Source organism: Phoca vitulina, unplaced genomic scaffold, assembly GCF_004348235.1.
Source record: "Phoca vitulina isolate PV1807 unplaced genomic scaffold, GSC_HSeal_1.0 scaffold41, whole genome shotgun sequence".
Classification (NCBI taxonomy): Eukaryota; Metazoa; Chordata; class Mammalia; order Carnivora; family Phocidae; genus Phoca; species Phoca vitulina.
This window is the reverse complement of record NW_022589744.1, coordinates 811,081-827,333: the sequence shown is the minus strand read 5'-3', so window position 1 is coordinate 827,333 and position 16,253 is coordinate 811,081. Positions and strand designations below refer to the sequence as shown.

Genomic DNA, 16,253 nt, shown 5'->3' with positions numbered 1-16,253 from the left:
GAGAACATTACCAGCCCCTGAGAACAACCCCCACTCCCAATTAAACAAAACTCCGTCTGCCCCCTACTGGCTCTCATGACTTTGTGTTCACTTCCTTTACCTTAGAATTCTACCACCTGCATATGCATCCCTCAACAATACGGTTTAGTTTTGCCTGCTTTTGAACTTTATATAAATGGAATCAGACTATATATATACATATTTTGTATCTTGCTTTTTTGTGTGTGTTCAATATTACCTTTGTAAGAATTTATTCGTGTTGTTGAATATAACCATAGTTGGTTAATTTTCATTATATAGATATATACCACGTTTTAACCGTTTTATGCTTGGTAGACATTTGGGATGTTTCTAGTCTGGGGCATTGAGGAGTAATGCTGCTATGAATAGTGTTGTACAGTAATTCTAACCCTTAAAATTCGGCATTTCCTTATAATATATATCTAGTAGTGGGACTGCTGGAATAGAGTATGCATATCTTAAATTTTCTTAGGTTATATCAGTCTTCCAAAGTGGCCTACTAGTTTACATTCTCACTAGCACTGTATTAGGATTGCTGGTCTTTACTGATTGGTAGAAAGTCTTTAGATACAGAATCATGGAAATTAGCGCTTTTGTAATATGAGTAGCCAAAATATTTTTCTGAGTTTACAATCCTTTTAAAGAGGCACTGATGTTTTTCCCCAATAGAGGAAAGAAAATGTAACTGGCAGAAGTGGAGTATTCTAATTTTGAAGCATTAAATAAAAAACAAGTGTTCTCGGTTATCCCCTTTTTGCTTTTCATTTGCTATTATACCTGTCATTAATACAAATAATCATACCACCAATTTTCATGGAATGACCTGGATTACAAGATGCCAAATAAAATAATAATAATAGTTAAAAATTGAGTGTTTAGCCTATGTCAGGTACTATTTTATATCCATTACATGTATTGACTAATTTAAAACCCTAGGAGATAGGTACTATTGTTTTCCCCATTTTGCAGATATATGAAATAAGGAGCTGGATTAAAGATGTTTTCTCAGGCTGATTTAAGCAAAATTAATCAATTCAGAGAAAATATTTTTTCTTAGCTGATACAGATTTTTTTTTTAAAGATTTTATTTATTTATTTATTTTAGAGGGAGAGAGAGCACACATGCATGAGCGGGGTCGGGGGGTGGGGAAGAATCTCAAGCAGACCCCGCACTGATATGGGGCCTGATGTGGAGCCTGCGTGGCTGGATCCCATGATCCTGAGTTCATGACCTGAGCTGAAGGCAGACACTTAACTGACTGAGCCACCCAAGTGCCCTAGGGTATCGTTTTTTAACCTGTGATCCACAGGTTAGGAAATTCATGAACTTAGATCAAGAAAAGTAATATGTCTTTATTTGTGTTAAGGTCTAATGAAAATTAGCATTACCTTCAATTCTGAGCAGAGAAAATAAATCAAGCAGTATTAGCAGTAACTGTGATCTTGTCACTAATAGAAATCAGATATTTTCCTGATACCTGACAGTCATTGCAAGTATCTTGAAATATTATTTATGCTCATCTACTGCCTCAAAATTATGGTGATTAGGCCTGCCATTAGATCTTATTATTTAATACATTAATATAAAGCATATATATTACTATATCACACTTCTTTTTTTTTTTTTTAAGGTTTTATTTATTTATTTGAGAGAGAGAGAGAGAGCATAAGCAGGGGGAGCGGCAGGCAGAGGGAGAGGGAGAAGCAGGCTCCCCGAGGAGCAGGGAGCCTGATGTGGGGCTGGATCCCAGGACCCTGGGATCATGACCTGAGCCGAAGGCAGTCACTTAACCAACTGAACCACCCAGGGGCCCCCCTATATCACACTTCTAAAAATATTTTGAAAATTGTGTTTTAATATAATTGGTTTCCTTTAAATTTGTAGGTGTTTCTTATGCATTTAAAATATTCTGAGAAGGGGTCCATGTGCTTCACCAGAATGCCAAAAGGGTCTATGGTTTGAAAACGTTAAGAACTCTGCCTTACTGCATTTTCTTGGCTTTCTTTCCTCTTGAGTGAGCTTAAAGAGGGTTCCTGAAGTGAACCTCAAGGCCCGTGAGGCTCTCATGGTTTTATTAGTCTATTTTCTTAATTTTCATGCCTCTTCAATATGTATTGTTTTTCTTATGTCACTCACCGTCTTTCTGTTTCTTTTCATTGGCTGTCACTGTGGGTGTGTTTTTACACTTTTATGGGGAGTTTATCCTTTAGCATGTCATAGACCACCATATCAGGTGGAGAACTGGAAATCTCCCCTAGTCCTGATTGCCCACTCTCTCCCTCATTCCATAACCCCAGCTGCCTCTGGGACACCTCCACTTGCTTTTATCCCTGATATCTGGAAGGAACATATTAAAAACTAAGATTCCTCCCCACATCTGCATGTTGTCCCACTTTGCCTGGATGATCTTCTTGTCTGTCCCCCTGGTTTTGTGGCTTTGGAATTATTTAAAAGTATAAATCAATTAATTAAAAAAAAACTGGAATCTTTGTGAATGGTACAAAAATCAAAAGATACAAAAGGATGGGCTGGGGAACACAAGTCTTCCTCCCATCTGGTCTCCTAGGCACTCAGTTCCCCTCCCAGGAGGAAACCACTGTTGCTAGCTCTTAGAGTGATTTTTGATTCCTTCTTATTTTTGGCTTTATCTCAAGTCCTTCCCTGTCTGTAAGATAAGTGCCCTTTCCTCTCCAGGCCCTCATGACCATATATGTGTTTGACTTTATATATAAGTATTGGTATGTGTATATTTTATGTACATACAAAAAATCTCCCCCTATGGCCTTCCGGCATCGAGTTTTCATCACGTCGCTTCCTGGATGAGGAACCTACAGGGGTGAGGGGCCGGGGTTGGGGGTGATGGAGAAGAGGATCTACAGGGCACTTAGGTAGGGGGATTTGAGTGGCAGACTGGTGGGAAGCTCTGCCGGGGTTCCTATTTCTATTCCTCCCGCCTCGGCCCCCCTTCCCGTCCTCTTGTCCATATGTCTCTCGTTTCCAAGAGCCGAGACAGAGACAGAGACAGCGAGATACACAGAGACTGAGACGCCGAGGCACCAGCATCCCTCTCTCCCCCCCTCTGTCCCGCCCCAGCGCTCTGACGGACATCCTCGATCAACCAATGGCGCTCACGATGTGCCCCGGAAGGGCCAATGGGAGACAGAGGAGGGCGGAAGATTCCCCGCCCCCACTTCTAGGCTTGGTTGAGCCGTGCAGGTAGGTCCGGGGCCGGGGGAGCCGCCGTTGGCACTGGTGCCCGGGGGGGTGGGGGCACGAGTCGGTAGGGGTGATGATGGGGAAGGGGAGGCGGCCCCGAGCGCGGGAGCCCGAGGGGGCGGCCCGGCCGGGAGGCGGGGGGCCGACGGGCCCGGGGAGCGGGCGCCGCCGAGGGCCCTGGAAGCGGCTGGGCTGGGGGAGCGGGGACGCGTGTGTGGGGCACCGGGACCCCCGCCCCGCGCCCACCCGCAGGCCTGGGCTGCGGGCTGCGGGCCGAGGGGCCGGGGGGCCTGGCTGCCCGGGGGCGGGTCGAGGCCGGGCCCGGGGCCGGGGGCGCCGAGCAGAGCCCGGGGCGCCAGGCCGAGCCGAGGTGGGACGGACCGACGCGGGGAGGAAGGGAAGCTGCATCCCGCGGGCCGCCCCTCCTGAGGCAAGCCGGGGCAACGGCCGCAGGCGCCCCTGCCCTGAGCCCACTCCCCCACTCGCCCCCGTCCTAACAATGGGGATGGGGCAGAAGGAGTCGCCCCACTGCGGGAAGGGGGGGGGGTAGGTTTGGGACTAGGGTCCAAGGCGGGGGGAGGGGTGGGAACTCGGGCTCTCCCCTTTCTCTTCTCTCCTTGGCTTTTGCGGTGGGGATCATGGAGGGGCTATTAAACCTCCTGAGACTTAGGTCAACAGTCAAACTCCTGCCCCCCTTTGCGCCCCCCAATCACCCCCAAAATCCGATGAGCGGTAAGGAAAGTGATGCCAAGTCTTCGAAGGAGAAGTGACAAGCGCATAGCAAGAACAAATCCACTCCACAGAGGTTTTTATTTTTAATTTTTCTTAAAAACGAGGGTATTGTAGTCTTTGATTTTTCAAATTTATTTTACGGGGCGGGTTGGGGGGGGGTGTGCTGTTATTTTTGTCCCTACTCGGGCAAGCCTCCATTTTAAGCGAAGCAGTAACTGGTTAAGCTGGAATTTTCATTCAGGCCTAGGACTTGAACAAGGATCTTACAAGAGGTCATTTAATCGTCCCTCCTTCCTCCACGCAAACTTACCTCCCTCCCAAACTCAAAATTAAGTTGTTTGGTCTGCTTTTAAAGATCTCTAGGAAGGAAGGGTCTTTTATTTGCTTGTAGCATATCAGACAAGAATAGATTTTCTTTTTCATGTAGAATGGGCTCCGAAACTTAAATTTAATAAAATTTAGGACTATCAGAATGGTCAGAGAGGTTTTAACTTATCAAATAAAATTAAATGTGGCAAGGGTCTTTTTAGATGGTCAATTAAATCACTTTTCAATAATGTTTTTGAAGTGCCCTGAATAGTCATTTTTTAATCAGGGATTTTGGTTTTCTGATTATTTGATAAGCAATTTTATATTATCTAAAACGTGTTACACATTTAATCCACATTTTATGTAAAATATAGTTCTACATATACATGGAGATATACATAAACACATTTGCCCTTTTTTTTTTTTTTTTTTAAAGATTTTATTTATTTATCTGAGAGAGAGAATGGGAGACAGAGAGCATGAGAGGGGAAGGGTCAGAGGGAGAAGCAGACCCCCCGCTGAGCAGGGAGCCCGATGCGGGACTCGATCCTGGGACTCCAGAATCATGACCTGAGCCGAAGGCAGTTGCTTAACCAACTGAGCCACCCAGGTGCCCTTTTCTAAGGGGACTGTGGTCTCTACTTATAGGATGGTGATGCAAATAGTACTTTGAATTTCTGTCCTGATAGCTTAAAGTATTTGGTAATTCTTGATTAGTTTTTAGTCTAATTGACAGTCCTCTCTTTCAGATACCTTCTTCAAACAAAAAATTTTCCTACCTGCTCATACTTGGTGACTGAGGGATTACTAAGATTCCCTTCTTGCTCATTTCTGAGTATTGTCTGAACTCTTCTGACACTATGAATGCTATTTGGATGCCTCTCAAGGTAGGATGTGTTATTTTTAAAATTCAAGTTCTCATTTTATTTTATTTTTCTTTAGAATTGAGAATATTCGAATCCTTGAATTTGCAGTTCTTCAACCCTCTTACCTGACACTCCTTTCCCCTCCAAAAGTACTATTGTGTTTGCTTCTAGGACTGATTGGTTACTCCTTACTTTGTATTGCTACTGTTCTTGATTATTGGTGTTAAAGTATTAATGAAGTTCTTGAATTAACTTCCATTATAATGATGTGTTTACTTTTTAACTTTAAATGATGACAACCCACATAGTTGTAAAGTTCTGTTCCAGTCTCAGTAGGATGGATTGGCAATCAGACATCCAGGTCCACTTTCAAGCAGGTACTTAGAGTCATAGGTACTAGGGTGTGTCCCACTCTTGCAAATCTGTAGCTGATTCATATGTTATAAAAGATGTGTCATTAACCATTTGTTTACTTGAGACTTCATATAGTAGATTAGAACATTCTAAGACCTGTTGGTTTCTGTGTACAACTCTGTTTGAGAGTCTTCCTGCTGCCCCCTAGTCCTCTGCACTCGAATTTACACTGTTTTTTTCAACAGGTAGCATTTTGTGCCAAGTTTCATCTCACAGGACTTCTTGGGCAGTGTGGACAGATGATCTTTAGATGAAAAAGCCCTCATTGATAATGATGGTTCTCCAGTCTCTTGCTTCCTTCCAATCTCTCGTAGAGAGGTGGCCAAAGGACTTTCCATTAGGACTAAACAGAGGGTAAAGCTTTACCGGGAGGGCGCAGGTTGCCTTCCTTTGGAGCTATATACTAGTGTAGTTAAGACTGTTGTGTGGTAGTCTGTCCTGTGGAATTCTAAGTTAACGCAGTGAATAAATCAGCGAATAATGCAGTCTGGGTAACTTAAATATGGGACTGTGGGACATCTTTAGGTAAATGTAGACTGAATTCTCATCTTCATTTATGTTCCAGCTGCTGTTGTTGGATAAGGAGTGCTGTGCTTATATTAGTATAAAGGAAGCCAAAGTGACACAGTTTCCAGCCATTCTCCTTGTAGAGTTGGAGGGGTTGTGTGGGGAATCTAGCCAGACGTCCTGAACCCGTAAGAATTGAAGAACCTTGTACAAGAGTATTTTTCTTTGGTACCAAGTGTTTAGTGCCAGGATCTGGTGGCCCCTGTTATCTTTAGGAAGTAGGCAAGGGGATATGAATGGGTACTAGTTCTCTAGAAACCTAAGGAAATTGAGACCAGTATATCGTATTTTATTTTTTAGTCACCTTAGTTTTAACTAATGTATTAGGTACATAGAGGCGTGCTATTTAACATATATATGATGTTTAAGATTTAACTCTAGATCTCTGAATCTGGGATGTTACAATATAGTTCCACAGTAACCCCCAAAGTTGTACGAGAGGCCTCTGGCTTGGCAGGAAAACAGAATGGAAGTCAAGTGTTCCGTACTATGTGAGTTACCTACTTAAGAATTTAGTTATGTGGCTGCCTTAATTTTATGTTCCCCATCAATCCTTTGATCAGTGGGAAACCTCTTCCGAGTCTAAACAAATTTTTTATTTGCTGACATTTTCCTATTCCTTTTATTACCTTAAAAAAAAAAAAAAAACCTTGAAACTTGTTGTGTTGGAGACCTTTTGGGAGGAAAAGGGCACCTTTTGGGAGGAAGAGGATAGCATTGAATTTAAAGAATAGAAAATTAAAAGGGAGAGAGAACTTTATTCTCTTTTTCATTCTGAATATCCTTAAAATGTTTCTGAGATGTATTTTCAGATTACAGCTGCTTATTTTTAAGTAAAAAAAAAAAGGTAGATTAATTAAAATGTATACTTTGGAACCAAAACATTCATTTTTTATAGCTCTTACTCTTCGTTTCTGATTCTCTTATTTCAGAATGAACTCTAGTTCTATCATGTTAGACCTGAGTATTGCTTGTTTCCATGAGTATAGAAAATAGTGCCATTATGCACCCTTTTCACAAACCAAAGTACCAAAGGAAAGATAAGTAACAAAGGCAAAAGAACTCCAAACAAACACTCCTCAATTTAAGGCACTGTTGTTTTTTTTTTTTTTTTAGATTTCTTTTTTTTTTTTTTTTTATCAGAGAGAGAGAGACAGAGGCGGGCAGAGGGAGAAGCAGGCTCCTTGCTGAGCCAGGAGCCCGATGTGGGACTCGATCCCAGGACCCTGGGATCATGACCTGAGCCGAAGGCAGACGCTTAACCGACTGAGCCACCCAGGCGTCCCTAAGGCACTGTTGTTAATTACAAATTCCCATGGAGATTACTTACCCCTTTCCATATATTAGGGATCTACAGTTTTTTCATTGCTAGCCATGACTAAGCACTATGATGTTCCTAAGTCCAGTTGTCAGGGTTGGGGCATGGGTGAGATGGAAGATGAACAAGGAGGAGGAGGAGAAATGGGCAAGCCGGAGAAAAGAGCAAGGAGAAGCTGCGGTAGCAGAGAGAAGGGATGTATGGGCTCTGGCATGTGCTCTGGTGCCACCATCACTTCTCAGGTAGCTTTCTGGACTGCTGATTGCCCTGAGTGCTAGACTGAACGGGGATGGAAGGCAAGTAAAAAAGTATTCTTTTTTTTTTTTTTAAAGATTTTATTTATTTATTTGACAGAGAGAGGCACAGCGAGAGAGGGAACACAAGCAGGGGGAGTGGGAGAGGGAGAAGCAGGCCTCCCGCGGAGCAGGGAGCCCGATGCGGGGCTCTGTCCCAGGACCCTGGGATCATGACCTGAGCCAAAGGCAGACACTTAACGACTGAGCCACCCAGGCGCCCCTAGTAAAAAAGTATTCTTGACAAAAGGACAGAATTAAAATATAATTCAATATGATATGGAGAGGTCTCCAAGATACATAGTTAAGTGATAAAAGCAAGATGTAGAATAGTGTGTGTCGTATGTTACCCTTGATGTTTTTGCGGGGGGGGGGGGGGGGAAGGAGAAAAGGAAATTTGTATTGGCTTGGTATATATGCATTAAAAAAAACTTCAGAAGAATAAACAAAATGGTGACATTGGTTACCTGTTAAGTCTAGGAACTGGGTGGGTAGAGAACAGGGTGGGAAGGAGACTTCTCACTGTATTATATTTTTTTATACTTTTGATATTTGTATCAGAATTAAAAAATTTAATACAAAATTTAAAAAACCCTTAAAAAACAGTATTTCGGTCCTTACATCTCTTCTCCTCCAGTGTCTGGAAGTCAGAAATAAATAGCCAGGGCTACCACTGAGAGAGCACAGAGCCCTTGAACAGTGGCAGAAGGGTACTGTCACCTAGGACACACAGTCTCCTGAGAGCTTGAAGAATTTTGAATTTATAGATGTGTATTTCTAGGATTGAATTGGAAGGTCAGGCATTTAAAATTTTTACTTGCTCTCAAAGTTTTAGTAAAAAGATTTTCATTGTTTACTCCCTCATGTTGGCAATTAGATACACTATCATGTTCTTGGTTGTGCGATCTTGGGCAATTTCTTAATCTCTCTGAGATTCAGAGTCCTCCTTTGTATTAATATTAACATTTATTTCACAGGATTGTTGTGTATATTATAGCTGTAAGGGACATGGTATCTGGCTTAGTGAACTACTACAGTTATGACAGTAATTACCATTAATAATAGTTCCTTATAGCCTGGTGGTAAGAGTGCGGGCTCTGGCTGATGTTGGGCAAATTCCTTAACCTCTTAGAGCCTTGGTGTCCTCATATGTAAAAAGGGCATGATCCTAGTATCTAGATCCCAGGGTGGACTTCAGGAGAACTAAATGAGTTTGTTGCTGCAAAATGCTTCGACTGACACTTGGTATGTGCTCAGTAAACACGGGCTGCTAATTCTCTTCGTGACATCTGTTTGCCAGGGCTCCCATAACAGAATGCCACAGAGTGAGTAGCTTACAAAACAGAAACGGGTTGTGTCTCAGTTCTGGAGGCTAGAATCTGAGGGCAGGGACATGCTCCCTCTGAAGGTGCTGGGGCAGGATCTGTTCGGGCCTCTCTTCCAGCTTCTGGTAGGTCCTTGGCCCATGGCCACATGACTTCAGTCTTTATATAGAGTTCTCCCTGTGTGCATGTCTTTGTGTTTAAAATTTCTCCTTTTTAAAAAGGACAACAATCATACTGGATTAGGGCCCACCCCAGTGACCTCATTTTGACTTGATTTCTTCTGTAAAGACCCTATCTCCAGTTTTGCTATACTGGGCATTAGGAGTCCAAAATATCTTTTTTGGGGACACAGTGCAACCCATAACAACATCCAGTAGCCTTGTCAGCTTCACAGACTTAGGTTGCTCAACATGGGGACCCTCAACACCTGTACGTAGGAAATGAAAATTTTGGTGCAAATTAGTAACATGATTTAAAGAAGTAGATTATTTCCTTAGGCTTCTAATGGATTTATCTTTATTATGTATAGATTTTTGTTGCCATTGAAACTTTAGATTTATATAAAATCAAAACTTTACAAGGTTAGATTATTCTTTTTTTTAAGCTATCAGTAAAATTCCAGTTTGAAAAATTAGGGTCAAAATTACAGTCTTGTTCTCCGTGTCTCATCCTTTGTGGAAATTGATAGAACCTTGGGATTTCTTTAATCTGTAAGAATTGGGCCCAGATGTCTGTCTCTAGGGGTTTGGGAGCTAAGGCTACCCAATGGGGAATTAACACCCCCTTGCCTGTGTTTTACATGCAATCAGATGCCGTCTTTGAAGAAGCTGGCATGGTTAGCTTCTAACATCTGGCTTCAAATTGTCATTTTTGGGGGAGACAGTATGGGTCACCCCCAGAAATAGCAAGACCTCGAGGCAGTTCCTCCTGTGGCCTAATTTGGTCAGCCCTGTGCTTCCATTCCTTTCCTGTTTGCCATTAGGGTAAAGTTCAAACTTTTTTTTTTTTTTAAGATTTTATTTATTTGACAGAGAGATAGAGAGAGAGCACAAGTAGGCAGAGTGGCAGGCAGAGGGAGAGGGAGAAGCAGGCTCTCTGCTGAGCAGGGAGCCAGACGTGGGGCTCGATCCCAGGACCCTGGGATCATGACCTGAGCCGAAGGCAGCCGCTTAACCGACTGAGCCACCCAGGCGCCCCAGGTTCAAACTTTTTAATGTAGTGTACAGACCCCTGATGATCTCGCTGCTGCTGACCTTTCTGTTTCGTTTTTAAGCCTTACCTTTCACCACTGACCTATACCTTTGTCTGATGGTTTCCTTCTCCTGAAGCTTCTAGTGTTAAGAGTTAAACAGTTAGCATTTAGGTGAAAGTTTTTCTAAAGGTATTGCATGCTTCTCTGCCTCCTTAAAGAAAGCACCCTGCACAAAATTTTATCTTTTAAGAAGAATCTAAAATTATTAAAGATCCTCACTATTCCTCACAATTGCTCTACTGGACTGAACTATAATGTGCCTTTGGAGACCATAAAATATACTCTATAAATGGACTAGTATGTATGTATTCTATACTCTTGGGTTATTCTTTTTTTTTTTATTTAAAGTAATCTCTGCACCCAATGTGGGGTTCAAACTTAGGATCCTGAGATCACGAGCCACATGCTTGTCTGACTGAGCCAATGAGGTGCCCCACTCTTGGGTTATTCTTTATATTCTTTTGTCTGTTATCATCTACTTTTTTGCTCTCCTACCTTAGTGTCAGGCAATTATTGTCCTTGTTCCAGCCTCCAGCAGCTCTCCCCTCTCTTTTAATGCTTTCTTTCTGTAGTAGGCCCTACAGGATACCAGCAAACTAAGCTTATATAAATTATTTGCCACGGAAAGGTAAATAGATCTTTAGTGATGACTGGAGGGACTTTTCTATGGATAAAATACATGAAGAATGACAATTTTCTGGCAGTCTGATACAAAATGATACAGTTTGCTTGTGTGCATTTTAGGGAGAGGAAGGGTCCGTTGCTTTCATCAGATTTTTACAGTGGTCTGGGACTGTTCTAGATAAATACGGGTTATGAAATTGCTTTGTGAGTTGTCATCAGAGGTCAGTTCCTAAATTCCTTCTCCTAGCTCCCTACCGTGAAGTGGAGTTCATAGTGTTGGGTAATTGTTTGGACTATGGGAGGAAGGGCCATTCAGCTAGGTCAGAGAGTGCTGACCAGGCCGGGGCAGAGCACCAGAGGTAGGGGCTGGCATTGGAGAGAGAAGTCAGGTGGAGGGTAGGAGAGCAGCGCTGGGCTTTGTTGGCCCGTTTACTCCAGAGGACAAAGGGAGTAGCCATAGTAATTCTGGAAGCTCAGAGAATATATGCAGGTACTTGATTTGAAGAAATTGAAAAAAATATTTTTTAAAAATTATCTTTTTATTCTGAACAGTTTAGTGATTTAAGTTTTTGCTAGATTTTTTTCTTCCTTAAAAATCATCTTGTGAAACGTTTGTAACCTAAATCATAATTTGGTAAGTGAGACAGCCAGATGAGAGTGAAAACGGGTAGAAGAGTCAAATAAAAAATTTAATTAATATTATAATTCTAAAAGCATCTTATTTGTGGGGGCTTCTTTGGAAGTTAAACAGCTGCCTTCCTTATAAAGGAAATCACCCTTCCCCCAGTGACTTTGCCTCTTGGGTCAGAGAGCACACAAAGCCTGTCAGGAGAGAAGACCTCTTGGGCCCATCCCTGTGTCTCTCTTTGTCTCTTCCCATGCTAGGCCCACCCCTCTGGCCTCTTGAGCTATTTTCTTCCTCCTTGTAGGGACCTCTGGCTGTCAGTTGTCTCTTTTCCCAACCAATTTTCAACCTCCTATTCCCTGATGGCTCTTGTCTTTCAGCTTATAAATACACTCAAGTCTCTTTCACTTTTTAAGAATACAAAATCCCTACATTACAACCGTTGGTCCTTTGGTAGCTTCTACCTATGTGTACCCTTACAGATTCATCCCTGTTGCCCCATTCAGAGGATCCCTTTTTGTCCATATCTTCTGAGGCTTCCTCGTAGTGTCTGGCACTGTGGACCGTGCCCCCTGGCTGTGGTGGCAGTGGTCCCTCCTGGCTGCTTGTCTTCATTTCTGAGAAGCAACGTAGAAGGGTGATACAGAACATACACTCCGGATCCAGAATCCTAGATTCACATTTCAGGCCTGCCACTTACTGTGTGACCTTGGGAAAATAACTTAACATCTCTATGCCTCAGTTGCTGCCTCTAAAAAATGGGGAAAATAATAAAAATAATAGCACTTCCCTCAGAGGACTGTTGTGAGGAGGAAATGAGTTAATAAGTGAAAAGCGCATGGAAAGGTGCTTGGCACAGTCAAGTACAAACGATGTGAGTGCAAGCTCTTTCTGTCATCATTGTCCTCTCCGGCTGCCCTTTCTGTTTTCTTTGCAGACTTTTTTCGTCCTTCACATCACTGTTTGCCTTACCTTGGCCCTCTCTCCTCTTAACCTCTGCATTTCCTGGGGGACATCTTGGAGAGGTTTGTGTCTCAGTCTCCATCCATATACTGATGATTTGCATCTGTGTTTTCTCCGGCTCCACATGGTCTTAGCACCTCTGATCCCAGCTGCCTCCTGGACATCTCCACTTGGTTGTCCCATGTTTATTTCAAGATGACCTAATCAGCTATTCCCCCAAGTGCAGCCTCTTCCCCTCTTTATGTCCCTGTGAGTGGTACATTCACCCACCCAGTCACTCAAGTCAGGATTCCTTCTTCTGGCCCAATGGTTACCATGTTCTTGAGATCCTAATTTGTAATGTTTCCTTAGTCGCCTCTACTTCTCTCTCCTGAGTTCAGACCTTTGCCACCCTTTGCCCGCGTGAGCTCTGTCGCCTTCTGATCATTCTACTTGACTGCCTTCTGTTTTCCAAGTTGCTGCCATAGTGATCCTTGTAAAATGTCGATCTCATCGTCTGATCGTATGCCTTCTCCCCCTGGCTTACCTGGCTTTCAAGGTAGAATTCAAATGCTCTTGGCAAGTATCCAGGCCTTGGTGATGTGGCCTCGGCCAGATCATCTCTCTCCTTCCTGAACACCCTGCCCTTGATGATGCTGACCTGCTGGCAGTTCCCGCTGTGCACCTGATTGCTTCTTTGCCCCTGGGCCTTCACACGGGCACTTGCTTCTGTTTAAAATGGCTTCCGCCCCTGGATCTTTAATAACAGGGATGATAAGAAGAGTAACAGCATGGTAGCTGACACTGCCAGAGCTTCCCGTGTACACAGGCGTCGTCTCTGGGTGTGTGTGCACGCGCCTGGCACTTCTGTCGTACGGGGGTTGCAGGTTGGCTTCTCTCCCCCACCTAGTCTCCAAGTCCTTTGAGAGTAGAGGTCGTGTCTTACCTTTTATCGTCACTGCTGGCCATGTGATGGCACTGAGTGAATGTGTGTTGAACGAGTGGTCTAAGGACTACATTGCCCAATCTGTGAGGTAAAGTACATCTTTAGGAGGGTATGAGTGGAAAAGCTGAGTTACTCACATCTATTCACCAGTCCTGGCCTTCCCCTTTGGAACCGTAGGACTCAGCCTGTTCAGTGTGAGCAGCTGTGTAGCTTGGAATAAGGATTACAAGGAAGTTTTTGGTTTGTTTTTGCTTTAAATTTCCAATGAATGATGAAAGGCATAGGTGTTCTCGTTTTCTTAGTTTTGCTTTTGAAAAAGAGGCCAATTTGTTGACAGCCCAGTGTCACCTGGTAATTAGAATGTTTTCACATTATTAGAATGAAGTATAGGGAAATGAATAGTATTTAGGCTTACGATGTTCCAACTGGGTAGTATATTTGGCAGTAAACTGATTATAATTTTGGAATTCTTTACTAGTGATCAGATATCCGTTCCTTTTTCATCACTGTTCTGTTGAGTTTAGACACATACTGTTTTACCTTTTATTATTGTATATAAATTGTGTTTTTAGCAACAATCCAGAATATGGACAAGCTTATACGGTTGACTCTTGAACAATGCAGGGGTTAGGAGTGCCAACCCTGTGCAGTCGAAAATCCACATATAACTTTTGACTCCCCCACACTTAACTACTAATAGCCTACTGTTGACCAGAAGCCTTACTGATAACATGAACAGTCGATTAACATGTATTTTCTATGTTACATGTATTCTATACTGTATTCTTACAATAAAGTAAGCTAGAGAAAAGAAAATGTTATTAAGAAAATCATAAGGAAGATAAAATACATTTACAGGACTGTACTATATTTATAGATGCTGTCAGTTTACACTGCCTCTTTATAAGATGAATCATGTGTCTATCAATATCTACATCAATATTGTCTTTTATGACACAAAATACTGTAGATGTTATATATGTTACTGACACTAGACATCAAAAATTAAAAGATAATGTACAGTCTGTATGTGTAAGTTTTAATAAATTTTAATTTTTTATAATTTGTGTATATTTTATGGTAGTGATAAAATAGACTAGTATCTACATACATTTTATGCATTCATGATTTACCAAACATTTTCTTAATTTTTTTGATATTCCTAGACTATGTGGTTCATCTGCCAGTTTTTTCAATTGTCGCAAATCTCCAAAAGTTTTTCCAACATACTTATTGAAGAAAATTTGTGTATAAGTGGTTTAGCGCACCTCAAACCCTTGTGCAAGGGTCAACTCTTAATTGTAGTCTGTGGTTTATTTTTATCTAGGTCTTAATCATATAGTAATTTTTGGCCAGCAGGGGGAGCTGAAGCCACTGATACGTGACTACATCTCAACTGGTTTTCAGTTTGTTCCAGCCAAAAGAAAGGAAGATACTGCATCTAAAACTAATGATGTACTTACTATATGTTGGCCAACTGAATTTAAATTAAAAAAAATAAAAAATAAAAAAGTAAAGAAAAGCCTTACGGACAGAGAACTAATCAAAGTTCACAAGGAAGAAATACAATTGCCAAGAGGCATATGAGAAACATTTTTATTCTGATAAGTAATCAGGAATGCAAAAATGATACACTCTTTTCTTAAATTTTTAAATTTTTTGAGTAAACTCTATCCCCAATGTGGGGTTTGAACTCATGACCCCAAGACCAAGAGGCATAAGCACTACCGACTGATCCAGCCAGGTACCCCATATGGTATTTTTATTTTAACCTATCAAATTGGCAATTGAACTGTGCTACCAAAGGTAATACGGGGACAGTCTCTGCAATTACTAGTTGAAGTATGCATTGGGCCCCATTTTTCTGGAAGTATTTTGGCAACTTATATCGAAAACCTAAAGATGTCCTTTAACTTAGTTTTTTCCACTTCTGGGCATACACCTTTAGGGGAGAAAAATAGAGATATATAGAAAGATTTGTGAACAAAGATAATTGTCATAGCATTATCTATACTAGTGAGAATTCAGCATAAACTTAAATGAGCAGCGAGATTAATGGATACATTATGGGGCGCCTGCCTGGTCAGTCAGTAGAGCCTGGTCAGTCAGTAGAGTATGAGATTTTTGATCTTGGGGTTATGAGTTTGAGCCCCATGTTGGGTGTAGGTAAAATCTTATAAAAAAAATAGGTATGATATGGCATATTTAAGGATGGATGATGATACAGCCATAAAATAATATTTTTGAAGAACTTTTAATGTCTTAGAATGTTGACTATTTGATAAATGAAAAATTAAGGATACAGAGCTATATAAGGATTCTAAATGTATAAAAGATAAAGAAAAAATATAAAAACATGTATACATAAAGAATGAAAGGAACTATAGCAACAAACCTCACTGAGCCTATTAGACAAGGGTCATCAGCCAATTGTTCTGTCACTAAGGGATGTTTTGAGGTGAGGCATTGTTACCTTATAAGCTGTTAACCCCAGAAACTTAGGGCCCCACCTAAGATGTCACTTCTATCCTGTAGGACCCCAGAATGGACTTAATATACATAAATTTATGCACTCCTTAAGTTTTCTTCACCCTAAATACCTCTTGGTGATAACACATTCCACACATTTCTTTTTTTTTAATACTTATTCAATAATTATTTTTTTTATTATGTTCAATTAGCCAGCATATAGTACATCATTAGTTTTTGATGTAGTGTTCAAAGATTCATTGTGTATAACACCCAGTGCTCATCACCACACGTACGCTCCTAATACCCATCACCCCCTCCCTTTTGTAACCC

At 41.7% G+C, this 16,253-nt stretch overlaps 1 protein-coding gene across 3 annotated transcripts in view; it reads left to right on the top strand.

The window, feature by feature from the left end:
* The first annotated feature begins 2,922 nt into the window (after nucleotides 1-2,922).
* The window catches only part of KANSL1 (KAT8 regulatory NSL complex subunit 1), a 179,392-nt gene continuing 166,061 nt past the window's right edge, over nucleotides 2,923-16,253 (top strand). Inside the window, exons 1-2 of one of the 3 annotated variants that reach the window (XM_032429416.1) lie at nucleotides 2,923-3,238; nucleotides 5,029-5,166. The gene's annotated coding sequence lies outside the window, so the exon portion shown is untranslated. Of the gene's footprint in view, nucleotides 3,239-3,852; nucleotides 4,044-5,028; nucleotides 5,167-16,253 lie in introns of those variants that run through there. The other 2 variants (XM_032429417.1, XM_032429413.1) reach the window with 2 other exon arrangements.